This window comes from Neoarius graeffei, chromosome 19, assembly GCF_027579695.1.
Source record: "Neoarius graeffei isolate fNeoGra1 chromosome 19, fNeoGra1.pri, whole genome shotgun sequence".
Lineage (NCBI taxonomy): Eukaryota > Metazoa > Chordata > Actinopteri > Siluriformes > Ariidae > Neoarius > Neoarius graeffei.
Window position 1 is genome coordinate 6,700,757 of NC_083587.1, and position 22,596 is coordinate 6,723,352.

The 22,596-nt window shown below is 44.2% G+C and overlaps 2 protein-coding genes across 3 annotated transcripts in view; one reads left to right on the forward strand and one right to left on the reverse strand.

Annotated features, from left to right (window-relative positions):
• LOC132867670 (zinc finger protein 585A-like) overlaps positions 1-5,706 on the reverse strand; it is a 109,911-nt gene extending 104,205 nt beyond the window's left edge. The window contains exon 1 of the mRNA XM_060900642.1: positions 5,484-5,706. The gene's annotated coding sequence lies outside the window, so the exon portion shown is untranslated. The remainder of the gene's footprint in view (positions 1-5,483) is intronic.
• Positions 1-22,596, forward strand: part of LOC132867671 (zinc finger protein 271-like) — an 806,111-nt gene that overhangs the window by 215,591 nt on the left and 567,924 nt on the right. The gene's annotated exons all lie outside the window — the stretch shown is intronic.

Consider the following 22,596-nt stretch of genomic DNA (forward strand, 5'->3'; position numbering starts at 1 on the left):
TGAATTAAGACAAGTGTTTATAAAAACAAGCAGACTTAACCCAACAGAATTAAAAACCTTCAAAAACTTGGCCGGAATGACATCTAAGGGGCAGTTAGTGGGTTTCATGCCACTAACCACCTTTGTGAAAAACGACAGAGAAACAGTCTCAAACCAGTCAAAAACAGCAGACTGTGTAGGAGGAGCATCCACGTTATCAAGGGACGCATCAATGTTACCGATATTCTGTCTGACTGATGCCACTTTGTCAGTAAAGAAACAGACAAGCTCTTCACAGGTTGCGGCGAAGGCATCAGACAGAACAGTGGGGAGTGGATTAATAACAGAGTCAATAGTATTAAATATCAGTCTTGGATGATGAGAGCTACTGGCTATAATGGAAGACAGATATTTGGACTTGGCCTCCTTCAGCGATCTCTGGTAAGCAGCGAAACTGTCCCTTAACCAGCCCAGGGATACATGCAGTTTGTCCTTTTTCCACGGCCATTCAGCCTGTCTACATTGTTGCCTAAGCAGACGGGTGTGGTCATTCAACCAGGGATCTGTCTTGGTTTTGATGCTTTTTTGCTGAAAAGGGGCAACAGAATCCAGAATTGCAGAACAAGTAGAATGGAAAGTGGAGAGTAGACTCTCTGGGCAAAGGGAAGGAACCAGCCCACTGTCAGCATGCAGCTGAGGGTCCCTAAAGGCAACAGCAAACTCTCCAGCCGTCGACGAAGTAAAGATACGGCATCTACGAGCTGGGGAAACAGGCTTATTGGCAGGTGGGGTGGGGGGGGGGGGAGCAAAATCAAAAACAATGGGGAGGTGATCCGAAATGGCAGTGTCCACTATTTCTCTGAGGGAAACTGAAAGCCCATGAGAAATAAGATCGAGAGTGCGCCCATGCTCATGTGTTGGTGCATTAAGAGACTGGGTGAGACCAAAGGAATCCAAAAGGCCTTTAAACTCATTAGCCAGTTGATTTGCTGCACAACAAACATGAATATTAAAGTCTGCACAAATCAATAGTTTATCAAACTTTACAATAAAATCAGACAAAAACTCAGAACTCTTGAATAAAGTCCTTATTAAATTTGGGAGGACGATAGACTGTGGCACACAGCACGGGGCAGGCGAGGTCAATCACAAACAGCTGCAGTTCAAAGCTGGAATTTTAAGCGATTAACATTCGTCATCTGAAACTCTCAAATATAGCAGCCAGACCGCCGCCACGGCCAGCAGCTCGCGGGGTGCTGAAAAAAAGAACAGCCGGGAGGGAGGAGCTCCGAAAAGGCGCTGTTCTCACCTGGTTTCAACCAGGTCTCTGTCAGCAAGAGGAAATCCAGATCATGTGTTGTAAAGAAGTCATTCAGAATAAATGTCTTATTTGTGAGAGATCTGGTGTTAATCAGCGCAGTATGAGCTGAGCAACAGCCAGACTGGTGAGAGGAGCGGGTGAGCGAGCGAAGATTCCCCAGCACACAGCCCCGCTGACAGGTCCGCACTAGCCGACAACATGGGAACAGCACCCCGGTATCATGGAGAACCGGTCGGAGCCACAGATACCTGTACTCCGTGGAACTCCGCAGATCGTAGCCCCTGTAGTCCATGGAGGATCCGGCTAATAAACGACGGGGATCGTGACGAGAAGAAGCCAGGTAAGATTTAAGTTTAATGAGAACTCCTCGCTTTCCCCATCTTCTGTGGCGACTGCTGCGAGGTAGCCAGCAGGAAAGATGCTGTAGATGTGGAGATATGAACACCAGAAAAGGTGAAGACATCTTTGAATGTCCATCAGAGCCGCAGATCGACAGTTTTTCCAAAGACTCATGAATATTAAGAAGTGTCAGGCGATCATACACCTGCAGCGGTGAAACACTCCGTATAACAAACAGACTTAAGAAAAACAGCAACACACTCAACAGAGGGAGATGGCCAGCCAAACACACAGGTGCCATCTTCCCACCCATCTTGAGCAAGGCACCTAACCCCTAATTGCTCTCTGGGTGCTGTAGCATCACTGCCCACTGCTCTCAGTATGGGTATGTGCCCATTGCTTATTTTGTGCTCATTGCTTAGAAGAAAATGCATTTTCTTCTTTCAGGAAATATCCATCCTTCCTAAAATTTCAGCAAAATCATGGAGTGCAGGACATCAACCTAAGGAGGGGGTGGAAACTGCACGAAAGAATCCCCGACGGTATTCAACTTTGCTTCCTTGGATAAGGTTAGTTTGATGATATCCAATTTATTACTAACCTATTGTTTTGGGGTTTTTTAGGTTTTATAGGTGGTTTATTTTGACAATAGGTGGACAATGAACAACTCAGCTGACTAGAAGAATCCTATAAAAAAGTATATTAGATATACAACCCATAAGATTTTTGTATTCATTTTTACATTGCAAGTGCTTGTTACTAGTCTCATCAAAGAACTCCAGAAGAGCCCCTTTATAGGAGTTGGCCTTGACGAGTCGACAGATAGGACTATGGAGAAACACGACATCTTCACAGTCCGGGACCTGTCAAAGGAAGGCATGAAGACAACTTACTTTAAAAAAAAAAAAATGAGGCTGGCCAGACAGCTACCATCTACGAAATTCTTTGTCGTGTTTTCCGAGGGTAGAACGCACCCATGAAAAAGGTAAACAAAATAATGAATATATTAGTCAAAGGTTATCACAAAAATAAGTTAATAAGTGAATGATTAATTATGAATAAAATTCATACATGAACAAATTTTGGCTAGTTGATTTTCTGTTTGGCTAGTTACTCTGGAAGGTAACTAGTCCAGCTGGCTGGTGAAAAAAATATATGAATTTCTAGGCCTGCATCATAATATGAAACTGCAAAACAAAATAATAAAAAGTCATGTGTCTTACCAGATATAAAGTGTCGAAAGCAAACACGGTCATTGTCAGTAGGTTTCCACTTGTTAGTGATCCAAAGCTTTCAGCGAGCTTCAGGTTTTTTTTGGAATACGGTAAAAGCTCTTGGGATCATTCTTATCAAATCCGTATGTACAGCCGATAACACAACACTACCATAATTTATGACCCGATAACTCCGATTGGCCATTTATAAATAGCCTCTTGCCAACCAAAACATCACGTGACCATGATATGATATAATCATCTTGTTGTACCAAATATTCAATGTTATGTATGAGACTCGTACTAAGGAGATTTTTGTTTTATGTATTTATCGCTACGCTCATTCGCGCAGTCGCTTCGCTCCTTTGATGTGCCCAAATTAATGTAATCTAAAGGCCTGATATACATTTATGTGTTTGACAGGTCCCAAGATCTTAAGCCCTGACACGCTGTATATCCCTTGATACATGTGAAGTAAAATGTAAAGAAAATGTGACCTTGGGTGCTGTGTGAGATGGCTGCCTCTCCAGTAGCTCTGTAGTTTTTAGCTCTTTAAACCTTTTTTTTTCATGTTTTTACTTTTCTGCTCTTCTTACAAAGACAGTGTGTTTTTCTTCATATCCCATGGATATTTTTAACTTTAACACGCAACCAGGAGCCAGTTTTCTCACTTATTCGATAGAGGAGCTGCTGGCCCTGAAAACAATGGGACGAGCCAGGATACGACACCCCCTCCTGGCAGAGCTGAGGAGGAAACCCAGGGGCTGCAAAGCTGGGGCTAAGCTAAAGGCTAGGCTAAGCTAAAGGCTAGGCTAGCGGACAACCGGTGGCACTATAAACCATCCATTCCCTCCATCATCATGGGGAATGTGAACTCGCTGTCGAATAAGGTCGACAAGCTATCCGCACTGAACAACCAGCGGATTTACCGGGAGAGCAGCTTATTTATTTTTACGGAGACATGGCTAACACACCTTGTACTGGATGCTAACGTGGACCTGCAGGGATTCACTGCTGTGAGAGCCAACAGAGACATTAAAGCATGCGGGAAAGGCAAAGGTGGGGGACTCATCATTTACGTGAACAACCGCTGGTGTAACCCGGGACATTTCTCCATAAAGACAGTCTTATGTTGCCCGGACTTGGAGCCGCTAGCATCACCATCTGTGTTTACATCCCTCCGAGGGCAGACGCAGCATGTGAGGGGATTCACTCTGTCACAGCAAGGCTGCAGACACAGCACCCTCAGACATTTATCATCATTTCTGGGGACTTTAACCATGCTACTTTGGACTCTACTTTGGCTGCTTTTTACCAGGCTGTGGACTGTATCTTTTTAATTTCCCAGAGGGAACCCTCACAAAGGGATCAATGAAGTTCTATCTAATCTAAGTAAGTGTATTATCGCCCAGCGCTTTCGTGTGCGTCAATAAATAACATTATCCGTGTACCACACAAACACAGGAACACCTAATTTAGAGTATAGTCTCTCTTATTTCTTACCCTGGCAACAGTCGACTTGTGAATTGCCGATTATCTTGGTCTTTTTCTCGGCTCCGCTTTGGTCCTCGGCTTTTTCCGGGTGCCTCACACGAAGCGTTCCCATTTCTCCCTTATTGTCCGGTCTTTTGGGAAATGATGAGTACTAATCCCATCATGATTGGTGTTGCTACACCCTCCTATGATACATCTGTTAACCATTTTAATAATTACGCGATAACATTGAAGAAATTTGCAGAAAACCACCAGGTCGTTTTCTCAAACAAACCAGCGCTGACGTAGGATTAAGAGGGAGGCGTTCCACACGCAACATCACGAAAATCAATGTTTGCCGGGAAATCCAAATGCCAAGTTTTTTCAGAAGCGGACCAATTCGCCTCAAATGGCTTGATTTCAACTGAATTTTTCTGGTATTGTGCAAGGTAAAAAAAATTGCACAAAATGCAAAATGTGACAGATATTTCACAAAAGATTAATATAAAATAGGAGAATTGCACTGATCTTGCTCCTGGCCTTTAGCCCTGAGTTAAAGTAAGAGGTTTCATTGTTGCCAGAACTAATTGTTAGACACAGTTCTCTCTCTCCAGGGATCAGAGGCTTCGAGAAGCTCAACACCATACGATTCTTACAACAACAAGACCTCCCGGTTCGGGAAACCATGCCTAAAACAGTCCCCTATGATTTCATCCATTTTCATTTTCAGTGTGTAAAGCTTTCTGCTCAACACACTGCAGAGAGGGTGATTCTGCCTGATTAGCTTAATAATAATAATAATAATAATAATAATAATAATAAAATTTTAAAAAATAAATGAAAAAACCCCGATGAAAAAAAAAGTCTGTGAGAAATCAAGTCGGAATTTTGAGAAATAAAAAGTTGGAATTGCGAGGAAGTTGCAATTTAGAGAAAGAGAAAAAAAACAACCCGTGATGGAAATAAACTTGAAGTGAAGTTTTAAATACTTTCAAGAGACAACTAAACAGGTTAGCCAAACTACAACTCTCTCCTGAGTGGATAAATAGTGCACTATCTAGGGTGCACACGGCATTATTTCATACTGAACGGAGTTCCTAAAACAGTAAAGTGGAGATATATTTGGGATTCGACCACACACCTTCAGTTTAACTTACCTCGGGATTTTAAATCCTCAGAGCCAGACACAATAACGTGTTTTTATTTTTATAACTCGAGGGGCTAAAGGGTTTTAAATCCTCAGAGCCAGACACAATAACGTGTTTTTATTTTTATAACTCGAGGGGCTAAAGGGTTTTAAATCCTCAGAGCCAGACACAATAACGTGTTTTTATTTTTATAACTCGAGGGGCTAAAGCAGCTCAGACGAGCAGCGTTTTTTTCTTCTCCAGTGTTTACTGGCGGTTGGAGAAGCAGCTACTGGACGCGTTACCGCCACCACCTGGACTGGAGTGGAGTTTCAGGGTGGAGGACGCCTATCCTAGCCCAACCCAAAAGCCAGTATCTCACTGGGCGGCGACAAATTGCGAACGTCACGCGCGAGAGAGTTTCAAAAGTGTCTTGAAACATTCGCGGGGCTTCTCAATTTCCTCGCATGAGTCGCAAAGTGTCGCTCCTTCATCGCTGATATTTTGAACATGTTCAAAAAATTAGTGCGACAAAATTTCTCTCAAAATAGCCGCAAATGCATCGCTGGTGTCGCAAAGCTGTTACGAACCCTTCTCAAGTCAGTTTCCGTGAGACAGGAAGTGCGAGTTCTTCAGCCAGTATCTCACTGGGCTGCGACAGCCTGCGGCTAGTTGGAGACACAGCAATTGCGATAAAATATGTGAATATCAATTCAGTCTGATTCCAAGTGAAAATTGTCGCTAATTCCTATATTTTATCACAATTGTTGTGTCTCCAACTAGTCGCAGGCTGTCGCAGCCCAGTGAGATACTGACTTAACCCTCACACACTTCTACTAATAACAATTATAATGTAATTTTAAAAAGTGTAATGTTGCATGCCTGGACCCATTTGGTTGTTCTGAACATGTCTGGATTGGGGTTTTTTGTTTGTTTTCTGCCAGAAGCTAAAATTCTGTGGGGCTGGAATAATAAAGACTCCTCTGAGGCACATAAAGCCAGCATCTTTTTTTTATTATTATTTATTTGTCACAATATATAAATAAAATGAAACGAGAAGCAGGTAATGATAAAATTTCATTATCTCTAGCCGCTTTATCCTTCTACAGGGTCGCAGGCAAGCTGGAGCCTATCCCAGCTGACTACAGGCGAAAGGCGGGGTACACCCTGGACAAGTCGCCAGGTCATCACAGGGCTGACACATAGACACAGACAACCATTCACACTCACATTCACACCTACGGTCAATTTAGAGTCACCAGTTAACCTAACCTGCATGTCTTTGGACTGTGGGGGAAACCGGAGCACCCGGAGGAAACCCACGCGGACACGGGGAGAACATGCAAACTCCACACAGAAAGGCCCTTGCCGGCCCCGGGGCTCGAACCCAGGACCTTCTTACTGTGAGGCGACAGCGCTAACCACTACACCACCGTGCCGCCCATGATAAAATTTCTAAAACTAAATTTTGTGACAGGTGCAAGCTACAGGACTTTCGTCCCAATTGATAAACTTTTCTGCTATAAATTATATAAGTCTTTATATAATTTGATCTTATTCTTCAAAATTATCAAAGTTTATGGGCTATGAAATAGGGTTCAATAGTCAAGTAAAGAGTTAATGAGGTTTGTACTGTGACAGTTGATTATGATAGTAGCTAATTGCATGTTTCTTAAATTGCGATAGTCTCAATTTCATTGACTTAGCTTCAGTTGGAAACTTATTCCAGAGACCAACTGTTCTTGGGAGGAAGGTGGCTCTGTAGTAGGTTTGCTTGTGGTGTTGAGGTTGAATATAGTGATTTCTGTCAAAGTTCCTTGTGTTGTAGGAGGATGCAGAAGGTAGGAGGTGCTGTTTGAGGTCAGTGTCAATTAAGTTGTTTCTTATCTTGTATAGGAGAATAAGGTCAGTGATGTTCCTTCTATGCTCCAATGGTTGAAGCTCAAGTACGCAGAGTCTTTCAGTGTAGCACATGTCTTCGGGATAGTTCAGAATAAACTTTGTTGCCCTATGTTGAATATCTTCAATTAGCTTGATATGTTTCACAGTGTATGGTGACCATACACTGGAGGCATACTCAAGCTGCCATCTTACCAGCGAGCAATATAAAGTCTTCCTCATTGCCACCTCTTTAATGTGTCTTCCACAAGTTCTCTTCACCAGTCCTAGGGTCTTATTTGCCTTCGCACACTTATCCTCGATGTGCTTGTTCCATTTTAGGTCACTTGACACAATAACACCAAGGTCTTTTGTTTCAGTTGCATATTCAAGGACCTGATTCAAGATTCAAGATGTTTATTTGTCATATACACAATAACAGACACAGCGGTTTATTATTGGGAAATGAAATTCTTATTTTGCAACTGCCCGACCAAACTATGCTTACCAATATAAAAAGAAATTATATATATATATATATATTGTGTGTGCATATATATATCTATATCTATCAGCTGGATGGTACAGTGGTAACGCTCACTGACTATGATACAGGAGATCGGGGTTCGAATCCTGGTCGGGGCAAAACATCATCCAGTAAGGGTCCTTAGGCAAGACCCCTCATATATCAGCCTACCTCAGGAATGAGTGAAGACATAACTGATAGAGTCATACCGGCTCAGTCAACAAGGTCTGCGTCAGTTGCTAGGGAACCAGGGCAAACTGATGAGAAATGGGCTACTGGAACAAGACATCGATGGACGAGGACAGAAAATACAGATTTGCTGGAATGCTACTATACAAGCAATCCCAGAGAGAGGGGATACATGCAGAGAATGTGGGACCATTGGATACTTCGAAACCAAACTGCCTCAACACAAGAGCTGCTGACCTGAGAAGGAAGATCGTGACCCAACTGGAAACCTGGAGCCCCTGACGAATACCGAAGCTGAGTTGCCAAGTACCTTCAGAAGATCTACTAGTAGATGTGAATGCTGCTCTGAAGACAATCTCCACAAGAACCATCACTGAGACCAACAAGCTGATACACACTACAGCAACAGTAATCATGGAGATGCTTGGACACAAGGTGGGCTCGGGACATAACAAACAGTATCCACCATGAAAGAGATGATTAGAGGCCAAGATAAAGGCAGCACAGAGAGAAGTTAGCCAGCTAGCTGAACTACAGAAAGGGAACATGGTGAATAAAGGGGCACCCAGGAAGTACAACTCACTCTCCATACCAGAGGCACTCGAAACTGCCAAACAGCGATTAATAGCTCTGGCCACCTGGTTGAAGAGATACACCAAGGAGGGAGAGGCCAGGAGAATAAACAAGCTGTTCTCCACTGAACCAGCCAAGGTGTACTCTCAGTGGCAGGGGAACAACAACCGGTCAGACCCACCAAGAGCTGAGGTGGAAAAATACTGGAAAGACATATGGGAAAGAAAGGCATCACACAACACTGATGCCCAATGGTTAGTGGACCTAAGAGCTGACCACAGCAACCTCCCAGAACAAGAACCAGTAACCATCTCAATGGCAGACATCCAAGAAAGAGTGTCAAAGATGAAGAGATGGACAGCACCAGGCCCCGATATGATCCATACGTACTGGCTGAAGAAGCTAACTGCACTCCATGAATGCCTAGCAGCACAGATGAACCAGCTGCTGAGGGATGGAACCCACCCAGAATGGCTAACCCAAGGCAGGACAGTCCTAATCATGAAGGACCCCCAGAAGGGACCCATCCCATCCAACTACCGGCCAATTACCTGTCTCTGCACAACATGGAAGGCCCATCATTGCGGCAAAAATGAGTAAGCATGTGGCTCAATACATGAGCGAGGCACAGAAAGGTATTGGCAGAAACACCAGAGGAGCCAAGCACCAGCTACTGGTCGATAGAACAGTTGCCCGAGACTGTAAGAAGAGACAGACCAACCTGTGCACTGTCTGGATTGACTACAAGAAAGCCTACGACTCAATGCCACACACATGGATACTGGAATGTCTGGAACTGTATAAGATCAACAGGAACCTAAGGACCTTCATCCAGAACTCAATGGAAATGTGGAAGACAACCCTAGAGGCCAACTCAAAACCCATTGCCCAAGTCAACATCAAGTGCGGCATATACCAAGGAGATGCGCTATCACCACTGCTGTTCTGCATAGGCCTGAACCCCCTCAGTCAGATCATCACGAAGAGCGGCTACGGGTACCGATTCCGTAGTGGGGCAACAATCAGCCACCTGCTCTACATGGATGACATCAAGCTGTATGCCAGGGACGAGCAAGAAATAGACTCGCTGATCCACACCACCCGGATCTACAGCGATGACATAGGGATGTCATTCGGATTGGACAAGTGTGGCCGGATGGTCTCAAAGAGAGGCAAGATGATCCGGACTGAGGGGATTGACCTTCCAGAGGGCAACATAGGTGATATCCAAGACAGCTACAAGTACCTTGGCATCCCACAGGCTAATGGAAACCATGAAGAAGCCACAAGGAAGTCAACCACAGCCAAATACCTCCAGAGAGTAAGGCAGGTCCTGAAAAGTCAGCTGAATGGTAAGAACAAGGTCTGAGCCATCAACATGTACGCACTACCAGTCATCAGATACCCCGCTGGTATCATAAACTGGCCAAAGGAGGAGATTGAAGCCACAGATATCAAGACTAGAAAGCTCCTCACCATGCATGGAGGGTTCCACCCCAAGTCCAGCACCCTGAGACTATACACTAAGCGGAAAGAGGGAGGCCGAGGGCTAGTGAGCATCAAGACCACGGTCCAGGATGAAACATCGAAAATCCGAGAATACATCAGAAAGATGGCCCCAAAGGATGAACTGCGAAGTGAATGTCTCAGGCAGCAGAACCCTGATGAGAGTGCAGAAGAGGAGGAGGAACAGACAACCTGGAGAGACAAACCCCTACATGGCATGTACCACCGTCAGATAGAGGAAGTGGCTGATATCAAGAAATCCTACCAGTGGCTGGATAATGCAGGACTGACAGACAGCACAGAGGCACTAATCATGGCAGCACAAGAACAGGCCATAAGCACAAGAGCCATAGAGGCCAGGATCTACCAGAGTAGATCAGACCCAAGATGCAGACTGTGCAAAGAAGCCCCTGAAACAGTCCAGCACATAGTAGCAGGGTGTAAGATGCTAGCTGGATCAGCATACATGGAGAGGCACAACCAAGTGGCTGGGATAGTATACAGGAACATCTGCAACCAGTATGGAATAAAAGTACCCAAGTCCCAATGGGCCATACCACAGAAGGTGGCTGAGAACAACAGGGCCAAGGTTCTGTGGGACTTCAGCTTCCAGACTGACAAACAGATCCTGGCTAACCAACCGGACATAGTGGTGGTGGACAAAGAGCAGAAGAGGGTGGTGGTGATAGATGTGGCGATCCCAGCTGACGCCAACATCAGGAAGAAGGAACATGAGAAACTTGAGAAGTATCAAGGGTTGAAAGAGCAGCTGGAATGGATGTGGAAGGTCAAGGGTTGCGTGGTCCCCGTGGTAGTGGGGGCACTTGGGGCAGTAACCCCCAAACTGGGAGAGTGGCTCCAGCAAATCCCAGGAACAACATCTGAAGCCTCAGTCCAGAAGAGCGCAGTCCTAGGAACATCGAAGATACTGCGCAGAACCCTCAAACTCCCAGGCCTCTGGTAGAGGACCCGAGCTTGAGGATGACATGGATACCACCCCCCACCGGGGGTGAGAAGGAGATATATATATATATATATATATATATATATATATATATATATATATATATAAAGTGCACATGGAATGCAAAATATAAAAGTAGAATGAAAAATGAAGATAACATTAAAAAAGGAGAGGCAAACAAACAATGTGCAAACATAGAGGTAGATATACTGTGCAAAGTCTTGTGCAAAATTGCTAATATCAAAGCCTGATGGAAATATAGAGGTAGATGGTGATTATAATCCGTGGTTCAAAAGCCTGATGGCCTGGGGGTAAAAACTGTTTGTCAGTCTAGTAGTCCTTGCTTTCACACTCCTGTAGCATCTGCCAGATGGTAGGAGCTTGAATAGTCTGTGGTGTGGGTGTGTTTGGTCCCTGATGATGCTCTGTGCCCTTTTTGTGACCCGGGTGTTGTAAATGTCCTGTAGTGGGGGGGAGGACAGCTCCACAGATGAACTGTGCCATTTTAATGACACGCTGGAGAGCCTTTCTGTCCTGAGTTGTGCAGTTCCCATACCACACAGTGATGGAATTTGTCAGGACACTCTCCACTGTGCACCTGTAGAAGTTGCTGAGGAGTTTGGTGGACAGTCCAAATTTCCGCAGCTTCCTCAGGAAGAAGAGTCTCTGTTGAGCCTTCTTGATGGTCTGCTGTGTGTTGTGTGTCCAGGTGAGATCCTCACTAATGTGAGTTCCAAGGAATTTAAATGTTTTCACTCTCTCCACCTGTGTCCCGTTGATGTGCAGTGAGGCGTGCTGGTCTCTCCTCCTCTTCCTCAGGTCAATAATAATCTCCTTGGTCTTCTCAGCATTCAAGGAGAGGTTATTTTCCTGGCACCAGGAGACCAGCTGAGCCACCTCCTCCCTGTAGGCTCTCTCATCTCCACCGGTGATCAGCCCAATGACAGTGGTGTCATCAGCGAACTTGATGGAAGTGTTGCTCTGGGTGGGGGTGCAGTCGTAGGTGAAGAGGGTGTACAGGAGTGGACTGAGCACACAGCCTTAGGGGGGTCCCTGTGCTCACTGTCTTGGTGCTGGATGTTCTGGTACCGACTCTGACAGCATGGGGTCTGTTTGTGAGAAAGTCCAGGACCCAGCAGCAGAGGGAGGATGTCAGTCCAAGGGTGGAGAGCTTCTCTGTCAGTCTGCTGGGGATGACGGTGTTGAAGGCTGAACTGTAGTCCACAAACAGCATTCGAACATACAGTGGTGCTTGAAAGTTTGTGAACCCTTTAGAATTTTCTATATTTCTGCATAAATATGACCGAAAACATCATCAGATTTTCACACAAGTCCTAAAAGTAGATAAAGAGAATCCAGTTAAACAACTGAGACAAAAATATTAAACTTGGTCATTTATTTATTCAGAAAAATGATCCAATAGAGATCTTGCAGTCACGTGACCGGAAAGTACACAACCGCCATCGTGTTGGTCAAAAACACCGCTGAATACTGCTGCACTCGTGTACAGAATGGATCAATTTCAACCGACGGACTACACGGCTCATTTTTCTAATGAACAGATAACTAGATATATGTCTAAAATAAACGATCTACAGATTTGTGACCCTTATGGCTTTCCGGACGGAGTTTTCACGACCGGATTTTGAACTGCCAGCGGAATACCCAGATGTGTATGATTACCTCATCAACTTTCCCTCGCTGTTCAGTGGTGAAGCACTGCGTGCTTATAAATCTCTGGACAGTTATCTTTACAGAAATTCAGGATTTGTCAGCGACTCAGATGTGGCATCTTGTAAACAAGAAAATGATCCTCACTGGATGGGTAAGTCACTTAAATATTGAGTATAGCACTGACCAGCCGATTATAAAATAAGGTAATTCCAAATCGTCCGTGTTGTTTACATGGATCTGGCGTTGGAGAGGTAGAGGCTTGGCAGTGGAGATTTGAGTGGCTGTTTTCTGAGCTTAGTCAACAGGCCGACTCTGCCTGTAGCCTCACTTTTGCTTCGGCTCCTGGCGCCGCCTCCTTCGCTTTGCTTCCGATAACAATCCACAGAGACCCCGCTGGTCTCGCAATCTGGTCTCGTCCGGAATGTGTTTTTTTTTTTCTTGTCCGGAATGTTGTGCATGCGATGGAAATCGCTACAAACCGTCATTTTCTGCTGGAAACCAATGTCCAGTAAGTCCATACGGTTGTAGTGGATATTGAAGTCCGGTACAGACGAACAACATGCAAAAATACACACAAAAAACATAAAAACCGTGCACAGGTAGGAAGAGCTTGTAGCCACAGCCGTTGTAGTAGAATTGTATATAGTAGGGTTTTCCAGAAGAAAAGGTAGAAGTAAAAGCAGAAGTAGAAGGCGGAATATGGCGTTTGACCTACAAGATGGCGTCTGTCACAATCTGGATCGGCTGTGACGTCACATGCAAGATCTCTATATTACATATCTGTGAGTGGCAAAAATATGTGAACCTTTGCTTTCAGTATCTGGTGTGACCCCCTTGTGCAGCAATAACTGCAACTAAATGTTTCCGGTAACTGTTAATCAGTCCTGCACACCGGCTTGGAGGAATTTTAGCCCATTCCTCCGTACAGAACAGTTTCAACTCTGGGATGTTGGTGGGTTTCCTCACATGAACTGCTCGCTTCAGGTCCTTCCACAACATTTCGATTGGATTAAGGTCAGGACTTTGACTTGGCCATTCCAAAATATTAACTTTATTCTTCTTTAACCATTCTTTGGTAGAATGACTTGTGTGCTTAGGGTCATTGTCTTGCTGTATGACCCACCTTCTCTTGCGATTCAGTTCATGGACAGATGTCCTGACATTTTCCTTCAGAATTTGCTGATATAATTCAGAATTCATTGTTCTATCAATGATGGCAAGCCATACTGGTGCAGATGAAGCAAAACAGGCCCAAACCATGATACTACCACCACCATGTTTCACAGATGGGATAAGGTTCTTATGCTGGAATGTAGTGTTTTCCTTTCTCCAAACATAACACTTCTCATTTAAACCAAAATGTTCTATTTTGGTCTCATCCATCCACAAAACATTTTTCCAATAGCCTTCTGGCTTGTCCATGTGATCTTTAGCAAACTGCAGATGAGCAGCAATGTTCTTTTTGGAGAGCAGTGGCTTTTTCCTTGCAACCCTGCCATGCACACCATTGTTGTTCAGTGTTCTCCTGATGGTGGACTCATGAACATTAACATTAGCCAATGTGAGAGAGGCCTTCAGTTGCTTAGAAGTTACCCTGGGGTCCTTTGTGACCTCGCCAACTATTACACGCCTTGCTCTTGGGGTGATCTTTGTTGGTCGACCACTCCTGAGGAGGGTAACAATGGTCTTGAATTTCCTCCATTTGTACACAATCTGTCTGACTGTGGATTGGTGGAGTCGAAACTCTTTAGAGATGGTTTTGTAACCTTTTCCAGCCTGATGAGCACCAACAATGCTTTTTCTGAGGTCCTCAGAAATTGCCTTTGTTCATGCCATGATACACTTCCACAAACATGTGTTGTGAAGATCAGACTTTGATAGATCCCTGTTCTTTAAATAAAACAGGGTGCCCACTCACACCTGATTGTCATCCCATTGATTGAAAACACCTGACTCTAATTTCACCTTCAAATGAACTGCTAATCCTAGAGGTTCACATACTTTTGCCACTCACAGATATGTACTATTGAATCATTTTCCTCAATAAATAAATGACCAAGTATAATATTTTTGTTTCATTTTTTTAACTGGGTTCTCTTTATCTACTTTTAGGAGTTGTGTGAAAATCTGATGATGTTTTCGGTCAAATTTATGTAGAAATATAGAAAATTCTAAAGGGTTCACAAACTTTCAAGCACCACTGTAGGTGTCCCTGTGTTCCAGGTGTGACAAGGCTGTGTGGATGGCTGCATTGACGGCATCATCAGTTGAACGGTTCTGACGATATGCAAATCGAAGGGGGTCTATTGTGTCTGGGATGCCCTTTTTGATGTATGACATGACTATCCTCTCAAAACAGTTCATTACAACTGAAGTGAGTGCAATTGGGCAATAGTCATTCAGGCATGTTATATTGTTTTTCTTTGGGAGGGGCACTATGGTGGTGGTCTTGAAGCATGTGGGCACAGAAGACATGGAGAGGGACAGGTTGAAAATGTCTGTGAAGACCTCTGCTAACTGTGTGGAGCAGGCCCTCAAAGCACAGCCGGGGATATTGTCGGGGCTGGCTGCCTTTTGGGGGTTAGTCCTCCTGAAGACCTTGCTCACCTCGGTTATGGTCACAATAGGTGAAGAGCTCTGTGCTGCCTCTGTTGGTAGAATCCCTCTGTGTTGGTTAGTGTTGAGGGTGTCGAAGCGAGCATAGAACTCGTTCAGCTCATCTGGTGATGTGTTGTGGTTGGCTGTGACCCTGCTGTTCTTCTGCTGGAAGTTGGTGATGTGGCCCTGCCACATGCATGTGGAGTCTGAGGTGTTGTAATATCCTTCCAGCTTCAGTCTGTACTGCCTCTTGGCTTCCCTGATGGATCTGCGTAGGTCATATCTGGCCTTTTTATATCCATCTGCGTCACCAGAGACAAAAGCGGTGGAGCGTGCATGTAGCATGGAGCGTACTTCACTGCTAATCCAAGGTTTTTGGTTAGGATATATTTTGCAGCGCTAGGTGGGGACAATGTCATTAATACACGTACTGATGTAGCTGGTGACCACAGATGCATATTCCTCTAAATCCTCAGAACAGTCTTCTCTCAAAGCAGCAGTCTTAAACACATCCCAGTTTGTCGAATTGAAGCAGTCCTGGAGCACCAGATCAGTCTCTTCATTCCAAACTTTAACAGTTTTACTCACTGGGGGGGCTTGTTTGAGAGGCCTTGTAAGCTGGGTAGAGGAACACAGAGATGTGGTCAGACTGTCCAAAGTGGGGGTGGGGCACAGCCTTGTACCCAGTGTTTCCCCTAGAAAATGTTTGAAGGTGCGGTGGCAAGGCACCCCACTTCAATAAAAGGCCTCTTTGGAGAGCCAGTTTCTGGTGTCTGCTTATGCTGGTGACATAAGCGACAGAACATTCCTGTTGGTAAAGACCAGTGTTAGTTTTTGTTATTGCTAATTAACACAACAAAGACTATGAGTGGCAGAATTGGTTGATATTAAAGTAGCCACAGAATACTTGCCATGGTCAGTGTGGTAAAGCCAAGGTTTGTATCTGGGCTTGTCAACCCATGTAGGGTCCCAGCCCGTGGCCCTGTGTTTGCCCTTCTTTTGGCTGCTCTCCTCTCTCTCTTCCCTCTCTTCCCTCTTTTCACATTCTCTTTCCTGTTCTGGCAGTCTGCTTTGCTCTCCTGCTTGATTACTGCTACCTGCCTAAAATGTTCATATTTTCAAAACATTTACATGGACATTTTGAAATTAATGTGGTTTTGATCATTTCTGATCTGATATGGCATTTCGCAGATGATCACACCCACCCACTGATGTTCGGAAAAAGGGCTGTGTTTAAAAACTCGCGTCGGTGTTGTACTTTCTGCAACAGTGTATGCTCGAATTAGGGATGGACATCACATAACCAATAGCCTAGATTAATCGATAATTGACCATTAAGAATTTCATTAAGAAGAATGACATTCATGTTCATCGACAAAAATGAATAGCCTATAGGTTGTTGCGTTGTGCGTAGTGCAAGTCTTCAAGCAATGAATTTCGCTGTCTGTCACGGACAAACATTTGGCCGTACCCTGGCTTCAGTTACCTACGAGCTTCCGTAGCGTAGGTCAATCGCTTAAAAATCAACATGAAGCAGCACGGCGAAGTGTGGCGTGGGACCATTTTTAAATGTCCAAGTTTACTGTCATCACTATAATGGAGCGTATAAATACAATTCATCCACAACAAAAATGGTGTAGCCTACCATTTGAACAGTGCACACCAGAGCCTTGTAAAATGACGGTGGCGGTTCATCTCAATTCCAACTATCGACTCGGTGTTAGACTACAGACAAGAAGGAGCTGGAACATCTCATAGTAAAACTAAGATAGTTAAATACAAACGTTATGGCTTTGGTTCTAAAAACACACTGAAGAGGGTCTGAAGTTTCGATATTTAGTGTATAGGCTATCAGATAGAACCTGTGGTTTGTATCCAAGGACGGCTCGCAAACTGCAAGATCTATAGTAAAACTAAAATATCTAAAAATAATTGATTACAAAGACGTGTTTTTATTATGAAAATAAATCGAAGAGGGTCTGAAATATTGATCTTAAGAGTATTTAGGCTTATCTGTAAATGGGATGATGGCGTCGTCCGTTCACCTATATAGCCTATTAAAACACCGACGCTGGCCGCTATGGGATACAATCCGGCCGACGCCGGCCACCATGGAATCTAATGGGATAAATTATAGCGATAATTATGATTACTTTAATATAAAGATGTTAATTATTATTCGATTATTCATCGTTAATTCTCAAGACAATTGGCAAAGAAACCGTAATCGAATGCCCATCCCTAGCTCGAATGACTTTTATTTTGCACAAATGAATCTTACCTGTCCAGTTTCTTCATCTGTCGCCTTTCTTTTTTTGGCGAAATACTTCAACAAGCTCATCTGCAATTGAAAGATATCGCGTTGACGTTATCAGTCGACTTAATTAAGCTCAAATAAAAACTAGCGCTCTGGCGATACACTGTAATGAAATCGAAAAAACTGCCCTTACATTTCTCACGAACTATATATGGAAAATGCAAAACGATAGTCTATCTAGAAGATCTATGTAGTTGTTTACATGTGGATATTCATCCCCTCAATTTGTGAACGGACTAATCTACCACAGAAGACCGGGAGGTGAAACGAGATGTCTCAGCAGTAGTCAGTACTCGGTAGGTAACGTGGCCTAACATAGTTTTACATAACGTAATTATGTGACATAATGAAACATAATTTCAAGTAACACTGGAAATATAAGGTAACATAACATCTGCTGTCTACTTTTCAATAATTGTTGCCAACACTTACCTTTCCCAATTTGACAGCTGAAGTGACAGCCGCGTAGCAGTTAGTTTACCTCAGGTTGGCTTGGCTACGCTGCTCCAGGCGGAACGTTGTCCAATCAGAGCCCACAGCGACCCGTGGAAACCAATCAAGTAACTGCTAGCTCGGCCAGTGGAACTGCGCTTCGCCCCAAACGCAAAGACTGGGCAAGCAACGGATAATGTAGTCGAATACATATAGCTCCTAGGGGTATTCCTGAAGGTGCGGCGGCAAAAATCAAGGTGCGGCGGCCCGCCGCAGCCAAATGTACATAGCGGAAACAGCTTGTAGCCATTTCTCACGTTGCTGTAGACATGGTCCAGGATATTGTTGTCCCTTGTCGGAAAGCTCACATGTTGATGGTACTTTGGTAGCACAGTCCTGAGGTTGCAGTGATTAAAATCCCCAGCCACGATGAACACAGCATCTGGGTGTGTGGGCTCGTATTTGCCGATGATGTCATGTAGTAGTCCTAGCGCTGTAGTGCGGTCAGCCCGCAGCGGGATGTAAACAGCCAGCATAAAAACAGCACTGAACTCCCTCGGTAGATAAAAGGGTCTGCACTTCACCATCAGCACTTCAATGTCCGCACAACAGTGTTTTTCAACCACCTGTACATCTGTACACCATCTGTTGTTAACATAAACACACACACACCGCCACCTTTTGTTTTTACCGGAAGCAGATGTGCGGTCTCCGCGGTGCATGGAGTGGGTCTGTAGTTCAATGGCCGGGTCTGGCAGGCTTGCAGTAGTCCAGGTTTCCGTAAAAATAAGGGCACAACACTCTCTGATCTCATGTTGAGATGTTAGCCTGGTTCTCAGCTCATCCATCTTATTCTCGAGCGAGCGAACGTTAGCTAGCAGAAGGCTAGGTAGCGGTGGTCTTGTAGCTCTAGCCTTTAGTCTAGCATGTAGCCTGCCTCTCTTACTGTGCCTCCGTTTTGGGTGCGTGGATCGTCGGCCGTTTCGCCTACTTGAGTCTGGTGATGATGCGGCCTGCCGGATGGTGTCGGTGTAGCTTCGGTCGGTGTCAATGATGAGAAGAAAGCTACAGTCCAGAAGGACTGGACTGGGTCCATGGTGAATTTTACCAATGTCCAGAAGTGTGTCTTTGCTGTAGGTGATCCTAGTGTACAAGCACTGAGCATTTGTCACAATCAAAATGACTAAAATAAACAATAAAGACAATTGGTGTCGGGAGTGCATCACAAACACGTTCGCCATGGGGGGCGCCATTTTAACTAGCACCGAACTAGTTACCAGTACCAAGATGGTACTGGTAATTAGCAGTTTGGATTCTTTTCTTAGACATGTTGACGACTTTGCATTTGGAAGCGTTGAATGACATGTGCGAGTCAACACTCCAGTGGTGAATACAATCAATGTCATCTTGAAGGGATTCCTTACATGGTTCAGATTTGATAACTTTGTACAGCTTCGAATCATCAGCGAAGAGGGCAAGTTTGGAGTCACCTTGTACATAATCTGGCATATCATTGACATAGATAAGAAAGAGAAGTGGTCCAAGTATGGAGCCTTGAGGAACACCAGATGATACGGGTAACCAGTCAGAATAAGCACCATCCAAGACGACATGCTGCTGTCTGTCATGCAAATAGCTCTTGAACCATTGAAGTAGAGATCCTGAGATCCCGTATGATTGCAGTTTGAATAACAGCAATTGATGTGATACCTTATCAAATGCCTTTGATAGATCAAGATGAACCACATCAACTTCATGACCACTAGCTATACTTTCCACGATATCATGGTAGACTGTAATTAGTTGCGTCACTGTTGATTTCCTCTTTTGGAATCCATGTTGTAGGTGGTACAGATAAGGAAACAAATGGTGATGACAATGATCGAAGACACTCCATTCTAGCGTTTTAGAGATGATACTCAGCAGGGAGATCGGTCTGTAATTAGCAACGATAGATGCGTCATCTCGTTTATGAATAGGTGTTACGTTGGTGCATTTCCATTTATTAGGAACTGTTCCTAACGGTAGAGACAAGTTGAACAGTCGACACAGTGATGGTGCGATAGCTTGAGCCATGTTCTTTAAAATCATCCCAGGGATTTCATCAGGTCCACTTGCTTTCTTTGGATCCAACAAGTATAGAGCTTTCATCACACCATCAAAAGTGAGCTGGACACTTGACAAGCGAGGAATAAATGTTGCAGTTGGAGTGTTGTCCGTGCTTAGAGGTGTTGTATCATGAGTAGTAAATACAGAATGGAAGAATGAATTCAGCAAGTCAGCTTTGTCAACACTGTTTGTCACAAAGGTTTGACCATCATGGAGGTACGTGGGACTAGTACGCTGTGTCATGGATGATTTGACAAGTGACCAAAAACGGTTGGGGTTCTCAAACAAAGAGTCTCTGAGCTTGGAGGCATGATCTTTCTTTTTGCAAGCAAGCTTCTGTTTGGTTTTTCGTCGAAGGTCTTTAAATTTGGACCAGTCATTTGGGCAGCCAGTTCTTATTGCTTATCTATTTGAACTGCTGCTCATGCAGCATCACACACCAGCTGTCTACCCATTTCTATATGTAGGAACTCATAGACATTTGGCTAGTGTTACTTGCAGTTGACACCTCTCCCTTCCTGACTTTTGACAACATCAGGATTTGGACTCACAATCTCTAGATGATAGGGTGAATGCTTTTCTGTTGCACCAATTAGGCACTACTGCCCAAGAAGCTCCATCCATTATCTGTTGCTGCTTATCCTGTCCTACAGGGTCACAGGCAAGCTGGAGCCTACCCCAGCTGACTATGGGCAAGAGGCAGGGTACACCCTGGACAAGTTGCCAGGTCATTGCAGGGCTGACACATAGACACAAACAACCATTCACACTCACGTTTAGAGCCACCAATTAGCCTAACCTGCATGCCTTTGGAGGAAACCAGAGCACCCAGAGGAAACCCATGCAGACACAGGGAGAACATGCAAACTTCACACAGAAAGGCCCCCATCAGCTGCTGGGCTCGAACCCAGGACCTTCTTGCTGTGAGGCGACAGTGCTAACCACTACACCACCGTGTCGCCCCCTGCCCAAGAAGCTTTCTGTCAAAATCTTGTTGATGTCTCCAAAAAGTGTCTGTCCAAAGTAGCCTAGTAAACTAGACCCACCCGCCTAGCAGCCAAAAATATTTTTGCCTACGAGTGGGTCTAGCCTCGGACCATATCAACAACACACCCCGGGCATCAAATCGTGCCCGCCAATCACAATGCAAGGTTTTTGTTTGGATTCTTTGGGCGGGCTTTTGCAGGAGTGATGACAAGGCTGCGCAACGCTGGAGAAAGCACAACAGGAAAGATGGCTACGGCTATTGAACAGCGCTCATTTGACTCCGCTTTGGAATCAGTTTTAGAAGAATTAGACTTGGAGTTTTCATTGAAACATGGGCAGGAAGAGGCTCTCCGCTCATTCCTTTTCAAGAAGGACATTTTCGCTGTTTTGCCGACCAGCTATGGCAAAAGTCTGATCTACCAGCTGGCTCCCCCACTGCTTTCTGTCGCTCTGACTACGTCACAGTCACTGTTGCGCTGATTGGTCAGAGCGTTGGCCTATACGCACAGAGACAGTTTGAAAGACAACAGGTTGTTCCTACCCACACCCTTCGGAAATGTCTACGACCAAGACCAGACTAAATATTCACATTTAGTCTGGCTTGCCAGGCTACGTCCAAAGGGAAATTCAGTGTTGGGCAGTAGCATCACTACAAGTAGCATCATGAGTAACTTAACTAAATTTCTCAGTAACATCACTATTTACTGAATCAAATAGCTTTTCAGAAGCTTAACTCTTTTATTGATCAAGTAGCATGGCAATGGCCATACAAGCTACTTTTTTATTGGGTATTTCTGTGATAAACACAGTGGAGCAGCTGCCTACAGTCTAAAATTATCCCCACAACACAAGCGCACTCTCTTTTTTATCTTGATTGAAAATAACAGCAACAAAATATAAATAGTTATTAATACACACACAAACAACAAATCAAGAGCCAGGGGGAGTTTTCAAATAAAAACATTAAATAATAAGCACAAATGAAAAAATTTAGCAGCTTTCTTGTTTTTGGAGTTAGAGATGATTTTCCTGTTCAGTTTCCTTTTCGAAGGCTATAAATGAAGGTTTTGAATGACTAAACTTGGCTTTATGAATATGGCATTTTCCTAAAATGATCAACAAATTTATATATAATTCTTTTTATTTTGTTGTTATAGAAACCAAACAGTACATATTTCCAACACAGAGAAAAATCAGAGTCAAGCTTGGCTGTAATGTACCGGGTTATTTCTGTCCAGAATGTGATGGTAAAGGGACATTGCCAGAACAGGTGCATTATTGTTTCCGGGTCTGTCTCACACAATGAACAGTCCACACACATGTCTCTCTTAAACTTAAGCATATAATGCTTGGCAGGATAGTATCTATGAATCAGTTTGAAAGACACCTC